Source organism: Rana temporaria, chromosome 12 (assembly GCF_905171775.1).
Source record: "Rana temporaria chromosome 12, aRanTem1.1, whole genome shotgun sequence".
Classification (NCBI taxonomy): domain Eukaryota; kingdom Metazoa; phylum Chordata; class Amphibia; order Anura; family Ranidae; genus Rana; species Rana temporaria.
Genome location: NC_053500.1, coordinates 123,214,613 through 123,233,611, shown reverse-complemented (window position 1 = coordinate 123,233,611; position 18,999 = coordinate 123,214,613). Strand labels below are relative to the sequence as shown.

General features: G+C 44.6%; 1 pseudogene; it reads left to right on the top strand.

Moving 5' to 3' along the window:
* The first annotated feature begins 10,408 nt into the window (after nucleotides 1-10,408).
* On the top strand, nucleotides 10,409-10,536 carry LOC120919667 (annotated as a pseudogene).
* Nucleotides 10,537-18,999: the final 8,463 nt, after the last annotated feature.

Here is an 18,999-nt window from a genome sequence, read left to right as displayed (position 1 = left end):
AACCCGGGCCTGAAACTATGTTTCATAGTTTGTTATAAATGTTTGCAAACCGGTAATTTTTCTCCTTCATTGATATGTGATCATCCGAGTCTCATAAACTTGCTGATCACAGAGCGTGCCACGCAGGCCGCCCCGAGCACGGGAAGACGTCTATTGATGCCCTCCCAGGAAAGCAGGTCCTCGCTGTAGCTGTCATTCGGTTATGGCAAGGATATGAAGGGGTTAATCGCCACAATTTTTTATTTTTTTTGCTAGACAAAACCCCCCCCCCCCCATCAAATTTAGAAAAAAAAAAGGTTTTCTTCGTTTCTGTTATTAAATTTTGTAAATAAGTACTTTTTCTCCTTCACTGATGTGCACTATAGGCTGCACTGATAAGGTGAAACTGATGGACACTGATGAGGAGGCACTAATATGCAGCACTGATGGGCACTGATAGACGGTACTAATGGGCACTGATAGGTGGCATTGATAGGTGGCACTGATGGGCCCTGATAGACAGCACTGATATGCAACACTGATGGGTGGAATTGATAGGTGGCACTGATAGATAGCACTGATAGGCTGTACTGATGAGGAGTCACTGATGGGCACTGACCGGCATCACTGATGGGAACTGATTGGCATAACTGATGGGCACTGATTGGCATCACTGATGGGCACTGGTGAGCATCACTGGTGGGCACTGGTAGGAAACACTGACGTGTGTCTGGCTGGGCGTACGTTATGTTCACGGCGTACGCGGTGATCCGGCATAGCGTAGGCAGTTGTGCCGGCTTGGTTTTGAGCAGGCGCAGGGGGGTGCTGTGCATGCGTCCACGTCACGGTGCATGCGCAGTTCGTGATACGTACCTGTCTGGCTCTGGCGTGCCGTACGGTGTGTGCTCTACGGCGGCGCAATGTGCGCCTAGCTCTCTGTGAATCTGGCCCGTTATGTTCAGCTTTGAACCTCAATACACCAAACATAATAGACACAATACTGCATAATGTATTATAATAACTGGTGAGCCAGTGGGAAGCCCCCTTTAACCAATTAAGGCTTAATATTTGTTAAGGTCTACAATATTAATCACCATCTATAATTGTGGGCTTTGCAATCCTCCACTTACAAAGCTTTTTATGTGAAACCAACTAATAGATGAAGTATTAATCATATACTATAATTATTATTTTGTTGGAGTCATCAAAATCCTATTAATTATCATTTTAGCAATAAATGTAAGCTTAATTTGCAGGCGCTAAAGTCATTAAAAGTACTCTCAGTATCTAAAAATGAGCAGTGAGCAATGAGCCTGGTTTCAGTACAGGAATATGGAATAGATTGTTGTTTGTTAGAGCTTGGTAAAGATACACTTCACTCAAGCAAGAAAAAATCCCCATGTAGGTGGAACTCCAGCCAAACCTTTTATTTTTTGTCTTTATTGGTAGAGAGGGGTAAGAGACTCTCCTTTTACGTGTATTTCTGTGCCCAAGACCATGAGGGATAAAAATCAGGGTCTTTTCCTGAAAGTTTGCCATTTTGGGGAAATGCACGGGGTTCAGTAAGAAAGGTGAAAGCTGTTTTTGGCAGTTTTTTTTAACCACTTAAGCCCCGGACCATTTTGCTGGTCAAAGACCAGGCCACTTTTTGCTATTCTGCACCGAGTCGCTTTAACTGACAATTGTGCGGTCGTGCGACGTGGCTCCCAAACAAAATTTTTTTTCCACAAATAGAGCTTTCTTTTGGTGGCATTTGATCACCTCTGCGGTTTTTATTTTTTGCGCTATAAACAAAAATAGAGCGACAATTTTCGAAAAAATTCAATATTTTTAATAATAAATTAATAAATATCCCCCCAAAAAATATATAAAAAACATTTTTTTCCTCAGTTTAGGCTGATACGTATTCTTCTATGTATTTTTGGTAAAAAAAATTGCAATAAGCGTTTATTGATCGGTTTGCGCAAAAGTTATATCGTCTACAAAATAGGGGATAGTTTTATGGCATTTTTATTAATATATATATTTTTTTACTAGTAATGGCAGTGATCAGCGATTTTTATCCTGACTGCGACATTATGGGGGAGACATCGGACACTTTTGACACCTTTTTGGGACCATTGTCATTTTTACAGCCATCAGTGCTATAAAAATGTACTGATTACTGTGAAAATGACACTGGCAGTGAAGGGGTTACCACTAGGTGGTGCTAAAGGGGTTAAAGCAGGGGTGGGCAATTATTTTTTCGATGGGGCCACATGAGAAACTAAAAATATTTTGGAGGGCCGGGCCAAAAGGCTAAACTCAATACTGCATAAAATCGCTGGGGACATGGCACAGGAGGGGGACAGACGCTGGGGACATGACACAGGAGGGGGACAGACGCTGGGGACATGGCACAGGAGGGGGACAGACGCTGGGGACATGACACAGGAGGGGGACAGACGCTGGGGACATGACACAGGAGGGGGACAGACGCTGGGGACATGACACAGGAGGGGGACAGAGGCTGGGGACAGGCAACCACTGTTTAATCAATAACAATTGATTAAACAGTGGCTGCATGTGATGGCACAGTGGCTGCGTGTGATGGCACAGTGGTTGCGTTTGATGGGCACAGTGGCGACAATTGATGGCACAGTGGCTGCGTGTGATGGGCACAGTGGCAACAATTGATGGCACAGTGACTGCGTGTGTTGGCACAGTGGCTGCATGTGATGGCACAGTGGCTGCGTTTGATGGGCACAGTGGCTGCGTGTGATTGGCACAGTGGCTGCGTGTGATTGGCACAGTGGCTGCGTTTGATGGGCAGAGTGGCTGCGTGTTATTGGCACAGTGGCTGCGTGTGATTGGCACAGTGGCTGCGTTTGATGGGCACAGTGGCTGCATGTGATTGGCACAGTGGCTGCGTGTGATTGGCACAGTGACTGCGTGTGATTGGCACAGTGGCTGTGTTTGGGAACAGTGGCAACAATTGATTGCACAGTGGCTGCGTGTGATTGGCACAGTGGCTGCGTGTGATTGGCACAGTGGCTGCGTTTGATGGGCACAGTGGCTGCATGTGATTGGCACAGTGGCTGCGTGTGATTGGCACAGTGGCTGCGTGTGATTGGCACAGTGGCTGCGTGTGATTGGCACAGTGGCTGTGTTTGGGAACAGTGGCAACAATTGATTGCACAGTGGCTGCGTGTGATTGGCACAGTGGCTGCGTGTGATTGGCACAGTGGCTGCGTTTGATGGGCACAGTGGCGACAATTTATGGTGGCACAGTGGCTGCGTGTGTTGGCACAAGTGGCTGCATGTGTTGGCACAAGTGGCTGCATGTGTTGGCACAAGTGGCTGCGTGTGATGGGCACAGTGACCCCTCCCGGCCCTGCCTACTGTTATCACCGCGGCGGGGAACATTACAGACAGCGTTCGTTTGAACAGCTGTTTTCCCCGCCGCGCATAGACACTCCCCCTTGGACGGATCTGTCCAATCGCGAGCAAGGGGGAGTCACATAGACACTCCCCCTTGGACGGATCTGTCCAATCGCGAGCAAGGGGGAGTGTCTATGTGACTCCCCCTTGCTCGCGATTGGACAGATCCGTCCAAGGGGGAGTGTCTATGCGCGGCGGGGAAAACAGCTGTTCAAACGAACGCTGTCTGTAATGTTCCCCGCCGCGGTGATTAACGTGGCAGCGGCGGCGGCGGGGGCCGGATTAAAAGGTCCGCCGGGCCATATACGGCCCGCAGGCCGTAGTTTGCCCAGGTCTGGGTTAAAGGGTCACTAAAGGAATTTTTTTTTTAGCTAAATAGCTTCCTTTACCTTACTGCAGTCCTGGTTTAATGTCCTCATTGTTCGTTTTTGCTCTGATGTTGCTGTAATCCTTCTCTGTTCTAAACAGTCTGTTTATTGATGAAAAAAGTCATGGGAGCTTTCTCTCTGTGGTCACTAATCAAGGAGGTGTGATTACTGTGTGTCTAAAACCCCTCAACACCAATCAGTTTTGTTTTCCAAACCATCACTGCCCTGTATTGGCTCTTTGTCTCTGTTCATCACAGAAGCAGGAAACAGCATGCAAAAACGAAACTGAAACTGTAGGTACATTATATGATTGATTTTTTATCTATTTTTAATAATTTTTAAAAGGAATCAGTTAACTATTATGTCTCTATACCCTGTAAACAGTCATTTCAGCAAAAAAAAAGTTTCCTTTACAACTCCTTTAAGTGTGCCCTAGGGAGTGCTTTTAACTGTGTGTGTGGGGGGGCTGGGCTATGTGTGACAAGACAGTGATCACAGCTTCCGATTACAGGAAGCTGTGTACACTTACCTGTCACTAGGAAGCATTTCCCTCTTCTTCCTCACTGTGACATGATCGCGGGTATGCCCGTGGACATCGAGTCTGCGGGACCAGTGGTCGGAGTCACGGACCTTGCGGCTGGGCGCATGCGTCCACAATGCCGCTTCTTAAAGGGGACGTATATATACATCCTTTTGCCTGTCCGTGCCATACTGCCGACGTGTATCTGCGTGCGGCGGTCGGCATGTGGTTAAAGAGTGCAATGGGTTTAAAATTGCTCCTGAGGGTTTCGGAAGCTTCTTTCAACTATCATAGACCTGTTTTTGTAGCAATTTTTTTTTTAAATGTAACTACTTTATTTATTGGCGTATAACACTCACTTTTTTACCCTGAAAATAGCGGGTAAAAAACTGTGCCTGCGTGTTATACGCAGAGGGCTGTGGAAAGTTTTTTTCCTGAAACTTCCCTCTTAAAGTTAGGGTGCGTGTTATACGCCTGTGCGTGTTATACGCCGATAAATACGGTATTTAATAATAGCAAGACTGATACAAAGAGGCTGATTTACTAAATAACTGAAATCTTCACTTAACAAATTGAGTAAGTATTTACTTCATTCATCCAATCACGTGAAAAGCAAATTCCTGTTTACTTTGAATAGTCATGTGCAGATGAAATAAGTAAACAGTAATTTTCTTTTCTTTAACCGCTTAATCACCGCCCTATAGACGAAAGACATCTACAAGGCGGTTCCTTAACTCTGGGACGACGTCCTCGCGGGAATATTTGTTTCTCTCCGGGAATATTATTTTCTTGCACATGCGCATTTTTCTTCTATTACATTTATCGCACGATTCTACCATCATTGATCAGAAAATCGTTTGTTTTTCAAAACATTTTCAACATGTCGAATTCCTCAAATTTGATTGCTGCACGAAAATCGGCTGTTGCTGCAGCCCACTAATGTAAATTCGTACAAAAAGTCTTTGATACGATTTTCGAAAGAAAATTCTTTCGAAATTCAAACCGTGTATGGCCGCCTTTAGTTTTCCACCACACATAGCATTTTGCTTTTAGGCCAAATAGTTCAATTTTGTTATCATCTGATCAGAGCACCTTCTTCCACATGTTTGCTGTGTCCCCAACATGGCTTCTCGCAAACTGCAAACTGGACTTCTTATAGCTTTCTTTCAATAATGGCTTTCTTCTTGCCACTCTTCCATAAAGGCCAGATTTGTGGGGAGCACCACTAATAGTTGTCCTGTGGACAGATTCTCCCACCTGACCTGTGGATCTCTGCAGCTCCTCCAGAGTTTCCATGGGCCTTTTGACTGCTTCTCTGATGAATGCTCTCCTTGCCCGGCCTGTCAGTTTAGGTGGACGGCCATGTCTTAGCAGGTTTGCAGTTGTGTCATATGCTTTCCATTTTCGGATGATGGATTGAACAGTGCTCTGTGAGATGTTCAAAGCTTGAGATATTTTTTTTATAACCTAACCCTGCTTCAAACTTCTCCACAACTTTATCCCTGACCCGTCTGGTGTGTTCCTTGGCCTTTATGATGCTGTTTGTTCACTAAGGTTCTCTAACAAACCTCTGAGGGCTTCACAGAACAGCTGTATTAATACTGGGATTAAAATTGCACACAGATGGACTCTATTTTCTATTTAGGTGACTTCTGAAGGCAATTGGTTCCACTAGATTTTTGTTTGGGGTATCAGAGTAAAGGGGGCTGAATACAAATGCACGCCACACCTTTCAGATATTTATTTGTAAAAAAAAAATGAAAAACATTTATTGTTTTCCATCCACTTCACAATTATGTGCCACTTTGTGTTGATCTATGACATAAAATCCCATTAAAATACATTTACATTTTTGGATGTAACATTATGTAAAATGCGGAAAATTTCAAGGTATATGAATTATTTTTCAAGGCACTGTAATTACACCTTTTGCAAAGCATGCTCATTCCCCAATGTTTAGCCATTTATTAACGCTGCAAGCACATACACAAGACTGTTGATCTGCAAGAAATCCAATGAACTCTTAACTACCAGTTTAAGATGACAACAAGGTGCCTTTGTTGAACTGAAAATGTATTCAGCATTGTTCGCTGAACTAAAGAATTCCACCCATCTCACACTCCTCTTTGTCCCTCTCAACATGCTTATATTTATTTATTTCCTAGAAAAACATTTCTGCTGCCTTGATTCCCAAGAGCCTTCCCACATACAATAACTCCCAAGAGCCTGCCCACACACAATGGCTCCCATAAGTCTGCCTACACACAATAACTCCCATACTTTAACCAACACCCAGTGAATCCCACACACAGTGAATACCAAAAGTCTGCCCACGCAGAACGACTCCCAAGTGCCTGCCCACACACAATGACTCCCAACAGCCTGGTCCTGGGCTTGGGAGGACATCACCATGGATCCAAATTGCTTATGCGTTTCGAGGGCCATCCCCTCTTCCTCAGAGCCAAAACCCTCTGGAGCATAAACCCCCACGTGAAGTGGATGAACCAACTGTGTATATTTTAAGTGCTGTATCAGCCTTGTTGTTTGTGAGTAGAAACATACACACGATGAAAAACATACACACTAGCTCGGGAAGAGGAGGGCGGTAGATAACCCCCCCCCCCCCAGTCCTCACCTTTCCAGCACTGGGAATTCCACTTGCTCTTTAGCGGTGTAAAAATTACAGTGCAGCCTGGACAACAGTTAGGCCTCGTACACACGACCGAGGAAATCGTCGTAAATGAAACATCGTTTTCCTCGACGAGTTCCTTGTCAGGCTTGTGGAGAAACTTGACAAGCTTTCTTTGCGTACACACTGTCAAGACCAAATCTCCTCGTTCTCAAACGCGGTGACGTACAACACATACAACGGCAGGGGAAGTTCGATTCCACTGGCACAACCCTTGGGGCTGCTTTTGCTAATCTCATGTTACTGCGTGTTAAGTAAAAGTTTGGTAAGAGACGATTTGCACTTTTCAGACTGTTACAGTGTGACGAATGTGCTATCTCCATTACAAACGCTACTTTTACCGAAGGTGCGCTCCCATCTCATACTTTATTCTGAGCATGCGCGGGTTTCTTAGCATACACACGAACGTGTTTCTCGTCGAAAACCAGCCCGACGAGGAACACGACGAGGAAATTGAGACTCCCATCGAGGAAAAAGAGAACTTGTTCTCTTTTTTCCTCGTCGAGTTCCTCGACAGTTTTCTCGATGAAAAACATACACACGACCGTTTTCCTCTGCAAAAAAGCTCTGCCAGCAAGTTTCTTGATGGATTTTGTCGAGATAAAAGGTCGTGTGTACGAGGCCTTACTCTTCAATTTCTGGTCAACTAGAGGAAGATAATATAGCGTAAATTTGGCCTAAAAAGTCCACGCACTCTGATGTAAAACAGCACTTTATTTCTTCATTAATTTACAGAAAGTCTTTGTTATTCCGTTTTGCAATCATAGCACTTAGCTGGAGAAAAATTTACACAATTAAAGACATTTTTACTGCACGGTACACAAACGCACCGACTATACTAATTGTTGTTGAGAAAATGCAGCCACAGCTACATTTGGGGATAAGCCATAATTTGCTGTATGCAGCAGGTTCACCGTACACCCATTTACCTAGTACTTTGTTCAGAAAGCTCAAAAGCTTTAAAGGCAGACCGCAAATAAGGCAAAATTTTCTGTTACAGAAATGTATTTCAAACACATAAGATGCTTTCAAGTGCGATAATATTAGTGTTTAAAGTGGAACTTTAATCAGAAAAAAAAAAAGCTACATTCAAGCAGATATAATGGCCGATGCCTACGGAAAAATATTTTTCTAAACAGCCAGACCAAAGTCCTAGAGGGGTTCTGCATGTGTCGCCACATTGCTTTAGTCTGCAATTGTTTCATTTTGAGTTTTCAACCCATCTGCCTGACATATGGCTAATTTTGTGCATCTGGTGTACATGAGATAATGGAACTTTAATATAAAGAAAAGGTATGAACAATTACACATAGTGTAGCGTAAAGCAGATCTAAACTCTGACTTTGTGTTTATTAACAAAATGCAGTTTTAGCACAATGATGGGCACAGTCTGCTTGTGCCGAAGGTGGTAAGATACCGCTTTGTTAAATCTGTAAGTAAATATGAGAACTAGAACCTTCACTAAGTGGCAAGGCGGGATTATTAGTAAAGTTGGCAGTGGCTCCACCCAGAACAGGACTCTGTGAACAGAGGGAATTCCCTTCCTGGGAAATTAACGAGTAATCTAAACAAAGTAATTGGGAGCCAGGGGCGGACTGACCATTGAGTCACTCGGGCACTGCCCGAGGGCCCCATGCCACTAGGGGGCCCCATCAGGGTTGCCAGGCTCAGTAAAACCAGGGAGAGTATGTAAAAATCTGTGTTTTTTTTAGATCTTTCCCTGATATGTCCGAGACTGACATGCTTTTAATGTGAATATCCCAAGATTTTAGCTGCCCTGCCTCTGCACTGCCTCCTGGCGTGGTGGCCATCTGTAAGCCAGAGGGGCCCCATAATCTTCTATTGCCCGGGGGCCCCATGAGTTGTCAGTCCGCCCCTGTTGGGAGCAAAGGACCTACTGCGACCAGCATACAGCATTAACCATAAGTATATAGCTGCACACCAGTATAGAAATAATACAAGCTATTTATAAGAAGAGACTTATACCAGTTCGTACTTCCAATGTACAAACAGGAATTACCAGTAAAGGGCCTGATAGGAGTCCTGATGGAATTGTGCACATAATATTATAGAGATACCTCTAGATTAATATTTCAGCAAAGCCCCATTGTAGGAGCCCCTGAGGATGATGTGGAGTCTGTCCTTGTGTTGGAGACCTGAAGACAAGATCTGCATTGACGAAGAGACCCTCCAGCCATTGCCCAACCAGCCTGGAATGCAGTCCTAGTTATCTGGCTATAATGATCTCATCTGATTTTTAATTAGTAGCATGGGCAGGACATGTAGCTGAGACCTTCTCTCTCTCTCTCTCTCTCTCTCTCTCTCTCTCTCTCTCTCTGTCCACTTCCACCCACCTTCCAACAACCCCAGTGTCTAGAAGTTACATACATAATTATACATTACAGTGTCATAATAGCAGCTGACAGTAGAGGGCAGCAGATCCCTACAAAACTATAAGTACATGAGGTTATCTTGCACTCTTTAGCATGTGGGTAAGTGGGCAAGGTTGAACTATTTCTTCATTCTTTTCCTTAGCAGTAGAAATATTTTACTAAGCATGGGTTCTTTTACACACAACGATAATACAGCTGTGAGTGACTTTTAATGAATTCAAAAGTTTTTATGATGAGAGAATGGTAGGGAAGGTGGTGGAGGGCCTAAGCACTGCAGAAAACATTATTAAATTGACTCCTGGTGTTTGACTCACTATCTAATATTACTGGGCAGTGGCACATACCTGAAATGCATCCCTGGTCATTCAAACTTCAGCAAAGATCCCCCGTAAGAGATAAATTGGGGCCATCCCTGTTCATGCAGCCTAATTGGCTTGTGATTTCTTTTGCTTGTGTGGCGCACAAAGCTGCATTTTTATATTTCCCTTTGTGGAATTATAGATTTAGCTGAATGCTCGCTAAGGAGACAGCATGATAAATTAAGTATGTTAAGCAGAGTGTGCTCAGCCCCCATATGCAGATGTTCACATCTGAACTATGCAGCACAGCAGATGAGGCCAAGGATATTGTATTGAATTTTGTACATCAAACGTTGTGATACGATCTTCTGGTCTCTAGTTCAGTTGTGTGTTTCATTTATCTTCTTGTCACCCTGTGGCTTTTGCCTTCATGCGCCTTGATTGATGCTTTAAATACTCAATTTATAGAGAATATTTGTTTTGGATAACACATGATCTGAAATACCAACTCCTTAAGCGCAGGATTTTCTTTCTCTTTAAATTAAAGAAGACCTCCAATTAAAATCAAAATGGTGGCAGGGCTTGCCTTCATGTTGGGTTTTTACAGCTTTGTCCAATCCAGGAAGATCTCCCTAACTCTTGGGTAAGGTGGGGCAAATGCTAATCACCTTTTTAACCAAGATTTCATTATGAAGTGGAATCCAGCGTTTTTCAGTAATAAACCCATTAGGTACAAGAAAATCGCTTCACTGCCTTTTGGCTAAGATCAAGTGTATTATCTGTTCTTAGTAGTTGCCAAAGGAGGCGCTATGCTACTCCCAAGTGTGGGGAGGGCGGAAGCAAATTCAATTGTGTCATTGCACCTGGAAGGGCTGTTTCGGTAGGGACTTGTGTGTGGGCGCCCTAAGAGTCGTCAGTCAGGGTCTAGTCTGAGCCGTCCGGAAGGAAGCTCCTGGTGAGGATTGGTGCTGCATCAGGTCTGGCCTTTTGGCAGGGTCTTTTTCTGGCCTTCTGGCTGATTTTGGTGTGGGCGCTGTCCCTGTCGGCGATCTGGTGGAGGAGCTGGTACCAACCTTTGAGGTCAGGGTAGGGCCATGCAAATCTGCCGGATTGACGGGGGCATTTTTTTTATTTCAGATGTTTCAAATTTCAAATTCTGCGCGTTTATTATCGTATGTTAAAACAAACGCGAAAATCCCAGAAATTTGGATGAAAATGCATTTGGATGAAAACGAATGCACATGTCTAGTACTCAACAGATCAAGATACTCCAAAAACCATCAAACTCAATGGTGGACCATTGCTTGGGCAATGTGTGTGGGCACAGTCACATTTTCTACCAGGGGCTTATGAGACAGGGTGACATCACAGATGCAAACAGAACCCAGAATTGAGGATTAAAAACAGCCATTTGTGAGCTACAGTAGATCATGTTATCTAAAGCCTAGGTGAGGATCTTATAACCGGATGTGCAAGAAGAGACCACATAACTCCTGTGCTCGCAAAATTGCACTGGCTCCCTATTGCAAAGCGGGTACTATTTAATGCAATGTGTTATATGTATAGGGCACACCGGAAGCTGGGCCCAATTTATTTGTCTGAATGGGCCTCTCATTATGTACCACCGAGAACATTCCATCAGCCAATCTACAACTAACAGAACCAACAATTAGCAAACTACAATCCACTGGCAACAGACGCCTGGTCACAAAGGGCAATGAGCTATGGAACTCACTACCATCAACCCTAAGGTCATTACCCTCCCTTCTGAGCTTCAGGAAGGGTTTAACCACTTCCCGACGGCCCTACGACTATATACGGCCGCAGGGTGGCTCTACTTCTCTGGAACGCCGTCTTTTTACGGCCACCCCTTTCCTCGTTCCCCGCGCGCGCTCCATTATGGACATTTACATCCCAAGATTATGGACTTTTCTTTGTGACCTCTCACTGTTTTACATTTTGTGATTCATTCACATTTGATATATCATTTTTCGAATATTTTTTTGTTTTTTTACGCAATCCCCCTTTTTTGGCACTCAGTGCACACGTATTTTATTTTATTTTCTGTGATTTATATACAGGTCTTATGTACAAATTTTTCTTGTTTGTATATACTGCACATGCACTTTATTTATTTGCTGTTTGGCACACATATGGCAAGTTTTGCGATCCCCATTAGGATCTTTATTTATTGATATTTCACGGCTATATATTTTTTTTTGCATTGTTTGCACAGGCGCTTTATTGCCACTTCCTATTGGATTTTCGTATTATCAGCGCCCCCTACCCACTTTTTTCTTTCAATTGTCATTCATAGTGTGAGAGCGCTGAAAGCTGAAAATTGGTCTGGTCAGGAGGGGTGTTTATGCAAACGACGTAAAAAATTCAAATTTCGAAGCGGGAACGACATCCATACTTAACATTGGCTGTGCCTCCTAATAGCAGGGACAACCTTACGCCGAAATAGCCTAACGTAAACGACGTAAATAAATAATTTGCATATTCTACGCCGAAAACAACGGAAGTGCCCCTAGCTGCCAACGTAATATTGCACACAATTATACGCCGCCGCATTCATGTTACGTCGGTGGAGGAAGCCTATTTTTTTTTGCGTATCTGCCTTTGAGAATCGGCGTAACGATACGCCGGCGCAGATTTGAAATTACTGCGGCGTATCTGGAGATACGCCGCCGTAAATGCTACATGAATCTAGCCCATGGTTTCTGCCTATGCTCTCTCATTCCCCCCACTCTATTTATTTTTTTTTGTTCTATCTCACCCTCTAATAGCTCTGGACTTTCAACCCAGGGCCCTCTACCAGTTTATCAGTCATCGTAGTTGATTCTAGGGTCAGTGTGCGCCTAGATGTGCGCCTAAGGGGGCGTATTCGGCGCAGTATAAATCCTCTATCATCGTCATTATAACTTTTGGCTACCGGCAGCAGATTGGTGCTTTACATCATTAGAGACTGCGAACAGTGTGAGATTTTCAATCAGATCAGACCTATTCTAATAGACATTTGGTGATATAAAAGAAGCAGAACCTGCATACGTATTGGCCTGAATATGTAGTGAGCAGATATGGCTGCCTCATATACTTATATCATTACAAAGATACAAACATATTTTTCCAATACATTTATGCCCACTGATAAAATGATATGCACTAAGCGTATCTCTTTTATCTGTGCACTTAAACAAACTTTAGAAAATCACAGGTGCCCTGTATTAACAAAAACGTTGTTGGCGCTGATTCACATTTTCTGTTGATGGCTTAGAGGAGTTTGGACCTTGACTGTTGGCACCGCTCCTGCTTATGGGAAGAAGCCAACAATGGAATACATTCAGGAACAGAAGTACTTCAAAAGTACTTGATATTTGCAAAATAGTTACAGCAGCACCCTGGTATTCTCCCCATTCAAATCTTTTGAATAGAGGCACCTTTTAATTGTTCAAGAGTACAGTTTCATTCTACACAGTTGACAATTTTTTTTAAATGACTTTATAATTTTATTTTTTTTGTTTTGCTTCTATTCATATGGTTTCATTTTTGGTAAGGAATTTTTCATTAGTACAATACTTGACACAACATTGTCCTTGAACTGATGTGTTGAAAGTAGAAAACAATGGTTAAGTTTAAGGATTTGAGCAACTTTGACAAGGGCCAATTTGCAATGTCTAGATGACTGCATCAGAGCAACTTTTGGGATGTTCCCAGTCTGCAGTGGTCAGGACATACCATAAGTGGTCATAGGAAGAAAACTAGCGCATCGGCGGCAGGGTTATGGGAGGCCAAGGTTCATTGATGCACGTGGGGAACGAATGTAGTTTGATCCAACAGAAGAGCTACTATAGCTCAAATTGTTAAAAACATTTATTAGTTAATTGATGGTTCTGATAGAAAGGTGTCAGGACCAGGGCTTTTTTTCAGCTGGAACTTGGTGGAACTCAGTTTCACCACCTCTGGCTCAGGCCCTCTGCTCCCTGCCGACCTCTATTACTTGAAAACACAAAAGTCTGGCTTCTTTGGGCCAGATCCACAGTGAGAGTACGCCAGCGTATCTACTGATACGCCGGCGTACTTTCAAATTTCCCGCGTCGTATCTTTAGTTTGAATCCTCAAACCAAGATACGACGGCATCTGGGTTTGATCCGACAGGTGTACGGCTTCGTACGCCTTCGAATCGTAGATGCAATACTTCGTCGTCCGCTGGGTGGAGTTCGCGTCGTTTTCCGCATCGGGTATGCAAATTAGCTATTTCTGACAATCCACAAACGTACGCGCGGCCGTCGCATTCTCTTACGTCGTCTCTAGTCGGCTTTTTCTGGCGTATAGTTAAAGCTGTTTTTTTGCGGCGTATAGTTAGATTTGCCATGTTAAGTATGGCCGTCGTTCCCCCGTCGAAATTTGAATTTTTTCTTTTTTTTTGCGTAAGTCGTCCGTGAATCGGGATGGACGTAAGTCACGTCTAAGTTTAAAAAATGACGTCCTTGCGACGTCATTTCGCGCAATGCTTGGCGGGAAATTTCGAAACGGAGCATGCGCAGTTCATTCGGCGCAGGGACGCCCTTCATTTAAATGAAACACGCCCCCTAATCGCTGATTTGAATTCCGCCGCCAGAAATACACTACGCCGCCGTAACTTACGGCGCGAAATCTTTGAGGATTTGAAAGAACGCCAGGTAAGGTACGGCGGCGTAGCGTATCTCTGATACGCTGCGCGGGTGCAGATCTATGTGGATCTGCCCCAGTGCTTACAAGTGACAGCTTGTTCCCCAACAGCTCCCACAGATCAGATCTCTTGATAGGCTCCCACTGAGTGAAGGATGGGGACAAGGGAGATACAGGTACCCGGGGTGGAGTGAAAATGCCAACCACTGGATGATCTCCCCGCAAGTGAGAGAGGTGGAGCCAACTACAGTATGCGGGGAGGTACTAGAGCTGGCCGGGTGCTTCAGCTTAATACAGCAACAAAAATAAGACATGTGGAAGATGGTGGAGCTTTTAAGGAGATGGGGGCAGTAGAGGGGGGCTGCATGCAGAGGTCAGAGCTGAAGAGTGATAAACATGGGATGTGGATGGGGGATCCAGAGGTAAGCAGTTGTGGAAGAAGGCTGAGTTCTTCACACTGTGTAGTGCTCACCTTAAATCTGCACTCTGTATGCAGCGCACCCCTGAACTCTGCACTATTTACAAAGCACACCCTGAACTCTGCAGTCTGTGTGTAACTCCATCCCTGAACTCTGCACTCCTGGTATTTAATAACCCTGTTAAGACCCTCCCACTGTTAGTGAAATTTGACCACGCCCACTATTTGATGTGGTTTGGAGGGTGTGTGTAAGGGCCGTTGGGGGGAGAGGGTGGATCATCGTGATTGAGTTCCTGTACCTATTTTCAGAGAAAATGTAACCGATGGATTCCTAACCGATAGTTAAAAACCGATCGTTAGTAGGCAAACCATCGGTTTAAAATCCACGCATGCTCAGAATCAAGTCGACGCATGCTTGGAAGCATTGAACTTGTTTTTTTTCAGCACGTTGTTGTGTTTTACGTCACCGCGTTCTGACACAATCGTTTTTTTAACCGATGGTGTGTAGGCACGACTGACCATCAGTCAGCTTCATCGGTTAACCGATGAAAACGGTCCATCAGACCGTTCTCATCAGATGGACCGATCGTGTGTACGGGGCTTTACACACTTTAACACATGACAATTTATGTCCTGATAATTTTTTTTCAAGTGCTCTGAAACACAACAGAGCGTGCATTGTGGTGCTGTAATGTAGTGGCGTTCTAGACCTATGATGAGGCACCAAAATTAATGAATACACCATAACACAGTAACGTGTGTAGTGCTACCCCCGCAGGAGCCGCTGGTTAGATTTGGGATGGCATGTTACCTCTGTGATGCATCTAGGGGTATGATGATGTGATGAGAGCAATAACGGAATGTCCAAACAGCAGGGGTGTCATTTTCTGTGCTTTTATTCTCTTGCCCAACACGGCAAACAGTTTACTTGAGGTAGATAGAGAAAGGTTGGTGAAAGGAGAATTTGCAGATTCAGGCCTATAGATAACGGAAGCAGTCCTGCCTCCAATGGGACTTTAACTCATGTCGGCACTCCAGCCGAAGTGGGTATAGTGTACCTGGACAGGCCTCTCAGACCGAACCTGGCAGCCAGGGTATCACTCGGAACCTTGAGAAGGAACAAGTCTCTGCCACTGACTTGGCTCAAATAGAAATAGAAATAGGAGTGGAACCTCTGCCACAGGCCCTTTACTCTGGAACGCAGATAGTAGAGCGAATCCTTCTCAATGAATGTAATTTGCCTGAATCTCCCTCAGGTAGTTTTCTTGGTTTTGGGGTCACCGACTGACATGTTGCAACATACAACTTCTCAGTGTCCGGCCACCCAGATCCCCGATGGATTGTCTAAGCCCTGTTGGATCACCTGCCTCCGGGATCACCTCAGATCGACTCCCCACCGAACAGCACAACTCACTTGGGATCTTCCTCATAGAATGTGGGGACCCAGTAAGTCACTGGGGCCCCTCTGCAGCTTTAGTTGCTCCGGGCCATGAGGGCCCAGAACTGGGAACTCCGTGTAGCTTTTCCCCCCCGGCCTGGTAGGCCATATCACCGGAGCCTGTGATGTGCGCACACCCTAAAGGTGGGTGCCGCACCTGGAACCAGGAATGGGAGAAGAGCCCCACAAAATGGCGTCCGCCCAAGAAATACCCTCCCCCAGCATGCCCCGCGAGGGAAACACTCCTCTGATTGGATGCTGGAGAAAAGCACCTCCGCCTGAACTCCTCTGGCGCCACCTGTCACCCAGAGATGGAAAGGTATCTCTGTAACACAGAATGAACCCGCAGGACAGCCCAGCCCGGCAGAAACACAATTTACATAAATCAACTGGATGAGAGCAAAGTAACTCTCTCATCCCCCTTCTAAATTTAACATACCACCTGTACTGAAAGTACACAGGTGCTACACGTGCATGGTGGACCACCGTGTGTTGCGGTATTGCTTGCATAACCCATGTATGGTAAGCAGCTAACTATTAAAGGCTTTGTTTTTGTTGTTTTAGTGTAATATGAATAAATTACTGCACTCAAGGTAAGAGCCGGTTCACACACAGGCGGCACGACTTTGGGGGCGACTCGGCAAGGCGATCTCAAGGCGACTTGAGAGGCAACTTGCAAAATGACTTCTGTATTGAAGTCAATGCAAGTCGCCCCCCCTCGCCCCCAAAGTCGTACAGGAACCTTTTTCTAAGTCGGAGCGACTTGCGTCGCTCCTATTAGAACGGTTCCATTGACTACTGCGGACCGCGACTTGTTAGGCGGCTGAGTCGCCTAACAGGTCGCCTCTGTGTGAACCGGCTCTTAAAGTAAAACAAAGCAACACACATAAAAATAGAAATGAATATAAAAATAAACCAAGCAGCTAGCACATAATTATAGTATATGCTATATATAAAACATACTCATATACAAGTGCAGTGCTTAAAGGAGCTTAAAAAAATTTGCCTAAAATTAATGTCTGCAAGGTACACAGACATAATAGTGTAATGATTCTGTTAAAAAACGAGTACATACCTATTAAATTCCTTCATCTATATCACCTCCGGGATTCTAGTTTCTGTTCTCTCATTCACTTCCTGGTTTGCATCGCTCGTTCATGTAAGAACTACATTTCCCAGTATGAATTGCGGCACGCCCAGTAATTCACACGTCCTTGAAGTCTCTAACACGTAGAGAGCGTCCTGCCACACAGATGTAGTTCCCAGGAGGGGATGAGCACGTTACTGACCACCGCAGTAAAGCCCCCCTTCAAGGTGGTCAGTAAAATCAGACAAGCAGGAAGTGAACAGAACAAAGAAGAAATAGAGCAACTTCTGAGCAAAAACGAACAATGAGGAAGTGAAAAGAGGAATGTCTCCAGGTAAAGGATGCTTATTATGGAAAAAAATATTTCCTTTACATTACAACCCCTTTAATAGTGACAATGTTAGTAATATCAAACATAATGTCCCACTAATAAATAATGAAGAGTCCACAATGCCCCTGATGACGTAATTTATGATGAAACACGTTGGGCGGAGTCAGAAGCTGTGTTACGTTTATTTTGTTTACGTTTTTGAATTTGGCGCCGTTTTCCGTCCCCGTGCGTCGTAACGTCGCAGGGAACGGAGATCGGCGTCACACGGAGGCACTATGTGAATCGAGCGAGGTCCCGCTCGCTCACACAGCGCGGTGGCATCGCTGGATCCAGGGACAAGGTAAGTAAAAAGTGCCTGTGGATTCAGCGAGGCGAGCCGAGACTGACTCGGGGTTACCGATCGTAGCAGGAAAATCGAACCCCGAGTCAGTCTCGGGAAGACCGCCAGGGAGGTTAATAAAGAAAACCAATCAGATTTACACTATTAGGAGTCTCCGAATCCGGCCAATCCTCGGGCCAATCCTGCAGCTGCAGAAGAGCCCCAGCCCTCCTCTGGTACTCCTTCCGACCCTTACTTTGTGCTTTTAAACAATGCATCCATCTTCTTCCCTGCAGCAGCATAAGGTAAGAGGGGTGTACTGTGATTTAAGGGAGAATAGGGGGACTCAACTTCTGATGGTGGGGTGGCTCTTGACATCTAATGTAAGGGGAGGGGATGCGCTGGACATCTAATCTTACAGATACAACCGGCCCTTTTGAGGGCAATCATACCGCTCATGCGGCCCACCATGAAATTGAGTTTGACACCCACTTTATCAATGGATAAAACGGCATTTAAATCAGCACAGTTGGTTTAATTTTATCCTTTGAACGTCTCTCCAATAGATGTTATTTTTATTAAAATTTTATTATGATGTCCACATTATTGGTTGGTAATGTTGAAGTGCTGATATTTACATCATTCTGGATATTTTGCATAAATATGAAGCTTAATATGAGCTGAAAATGTGATGTGCGGAAATAAGCAAAATAATGCCAAATCCAGGAAGCAGGCAATAATCTACACAAGGTATATTTTAGTGTACAGGGAAGATGTACCTCATTTAGCATTCATGGAAAGGCCTTTCAGAATTTACCTGGCAGCCCTAATATTCCATGCACATTGAGCTCCTGGCTTCAGACTGTGTCTAAGTTGGCTTGCGGAATTTGAATGCGTTTGGCAGAGCTGCTAACCTTACAGCCTCCTTAGTGTGTATGCAAACGGGACATGGTATGGGTGTTCCTGGGCCTGAGATAATTATCGTCTGCCTGTTTTGGCCCAGGTGTGTGTTTGTTGCTGAGCTTGTAATGATTACCGTATTTATTAGATGATTGGAATCACCAAAA